The sequence below is a fragment of the Perkinsus marinus genome, assembly GCF_000006405.1.
Source record: "Perkinsus marinus ATCC 50983 genomic scaffold scf_1104296933172, whole genome shotgun sequence".
In the NCBI taxonomy this organism is placed as follows: domain Eukaryota; phylum Perkinsozoa; order Perkinsida; family Perkinsidae; genus Perkinsus; species Perkinsus marinus.
This window is the reverse complement of record NW_003215222.1, coordinates 1-1,782: the sequence shown is the minus strand read 5'-3', so window position 1 is coordinate 1,782 and position 1,782 is coordinate 1. Positions and strand designations below refer to the sequence as shown.

At 46.5% G+C, this 1,782-nt stretch overlaps 10 non-coding genes across 10 annotated transcripts; all 10 read right to left on the bottom strand.

Annotated features, from left to right (window-relative positions):
• Positions 1-105: 105 nt before the first annotated feature.
• On the bottom strand, positions 106-177 carry Pmar_PMAR021496. Its single transcript has one exon. It is a non-coding gene; the product is annotated as a tRNA-Thr (tRNA).
• A 101-nt stretch (positions 178-278) lies between these two features.
• Positions 279-350, bottom strand: Pmar_PMAR021495. Its single transcript has one exon. It is a non-coding gene; the product is annotated as a tRNA-Thr (tRNA).
• Positions 351-452: 102 nt separating this feature from the next.
• On the bottom strand, positions 453-524 carry Pmar_PMAR021494. The gene has a single exon. It is a non-coding gene; the product is annotated as a tRNA-Thr (tRNA).
• A 102-nt stretch (positions 525-626) lies between these two features.
• On the bottom strand, positions 627-698 carry Pmar_PMAR021493. Its single transcript has one exon. It is a non-coding gene; the product is annotated as a tRNA-Thr (tRNA).
• Positions 699-800: 102 nt separating this feature from the next.
• Pmar_PMAR021492 lies at positions 801-872 on the bottom strand. Its single transcript has one exon. It is a non-coding gene; the product is annotated as a tRNA-Thr (tRNA).
• Positions 873-974: 102 nt separating this feature from the next.
• Pmar_PMAR021491 lies at positions 975-1,046 on the bottom strand. The gene has a single exon. It is a non-coding gene; the product is annotated as a tRNA-Thr (tRNA).
• A 101-nt stretch (positions 1,047-1,147) lies between these two features.
• Positions 1,148-1,219, bottom strand: Pmar_PMAR021490. The gene has a single exon. It is a non-coding gene; the product is annotated as a tRNA-Thr (tRNA).
• A 102-nt stretch (positions 1,220-1,321) lies between these two features.
• Pmar_PMAR021489 lies at positions 1,322-1,393 on the bottom strand. The gene has a single exon. It is a non-coding gene; the product is annotated as a tRNA-Thr (tRNA).
• Positions 1,394-1,495: 102 nt separating this feature from the next.
• Pmar_PMAR021488 lies at positions 1,496-1,567 on the bottom strand. Its single transcript has one exon. It is a non-coding gene; the product is annotated as a tRNA-Thr (tRNA).
• A 102-nt stretch (positions 1,568-1,669) lies between these two features.
• Positions 1,670-1,741, bottom strand: Pmar_PMAR021487. The gene has a single exon. It is a non-coding gene; the product is annotated as a tRNA-Thr (tRNA).
• Positions 1,742-1,782: the final 41 nt, after the last annotated feature.

Below are 1,782 nucleotides of genomic sequence, written 5' to 3'. Positions count from 1 at the left end.
GGCGCACAAGACAACTGCATAAATCAATAATCTTCCTGTATCCTTTGCGGAGTGAGCAAACCTGCTCCTGCTCCTCATACCCGACTAGAGCCTAATGCTGCTGTAAGCCACTTGCCAGGATTGAACTGACCCCCTTCTGCTTACGAAGCAGACGCTCTACCACTAAGCTAAAGTGGCACACACACTAACTATATGAATCAATAATTTTCCTGTCCCTTCACAGAATGGGCCGTCCTGCTCCTGCTTCTCGTACCAGACCAGAAATTTATGGTGCTATAAGCCACTTGTCAGGATTGGACTGACGACCTTCTGCTCACAGAGCCGACGCTCTGCCACTAAGCTAAAGTGACGCAGAGAATAAGTACATAAATCAATAATCTTTCTGTATCCTTTGCGGAGTGAGCAAACCTGCTCCTGTTCCTCATACCCGACTAGAGCCTAATGCTGCTGTAAGCCACTTGCCAGGATTGAACTGACGACCTTCTGCTTACGAAGCAGACGCTCTACCACTAAGCTAAAGTGACGCACAGATTAAGTATATGAATCAATAATTTCCCTGTCCCGTTCACAGAATGGGCCATCCTGCTCCTGGTTCTCGTACCAGACCAGAAATTTATGGTGCTATAAGCCACTTGCCAGGATTGAACTGACGATCTTCTGCTTACAAAGCAGACGCTCTGCCACTAAGCTAAAGTGGCACACACACTAACTATATGAATCAATAATTTTCCTGTCCCCTTCACAGAATGGGCCATCCTGCTCCTGCTTCTCGTACCAGACCAGAAATTTATGGTGCTATAAGCCACTTGCCAGGATTGGACTGACGACCTTCTGCTCACAGAGCCGACGCTCTGCCACTAAGCTAAAGTGACGCAGAGAATAAGTACATAAATCAATAATCTTTCTGTATCCTTTGCGGAGTGAGCAGACCTGCTCCTGCTTCTCATACCCGACTAGAGCATAATGCAGCTGTAAGCCACTTAACAGGATTGAACTGACGACCTTCTGCTTACGAAGCAGACGCTCTACCACTAAGCTAAAGTGACATAAGACTAACCATATGAATCGATAATTGTCGTGTCCCCTTCACAGAATGGGCCATCTTGCTCCTGCTTCTCGTACCAGACCAGATATTTATGGTGTTATAAGCCACTTGCCAGGATCGAACTGACGACCTTCTGCTTACAAAGCAGACGCTCTGCCACTAAGCAAAAGTGACACACCAAGTAACTGCATAAATCAATAATCTTCCTGTATCCTTTGCGGAGTGAGCAAACCTGCTCCTGCTCCTCATACCCGACTAGAGCCTAATGCTGCTGTAAGCCACTTGCCAGGATTGAACTGACGGCCTTCTGCTTACGAAGCAGACGCTCTACCACTAAGCTAAAGTGACACACCAAATAACTGCATAAATCAATAATCTTCCTGTATCCTTTGCGGAGTGAGCAAACCTGCTCCTGCTTCTCGTACCAGACCAGATATTTATGGTGTTATAAGCCACTTGCCAGGATCGAACTGACGATCTTCTGCTTACAAAGCAGACGCTCTGCCACTAAGCTAAAGTGACACACCAAATAACTGCATAAATCAATAATCTTCCTGTATCCTTTGCGGAGTGAGCAAACCTGCTCCTGCTCCTCATACCCGACTAGAGCCTAATGCTGCTGTGAGCCACTTGCCAGGATTGAACTGACGACCTTCTGCTTACAAAGCAGACGCTCTGCCACTAAGCTAAAGTGGCACATAGAGTGAGTACATAAATTAATAATCTTCCTGTATCCT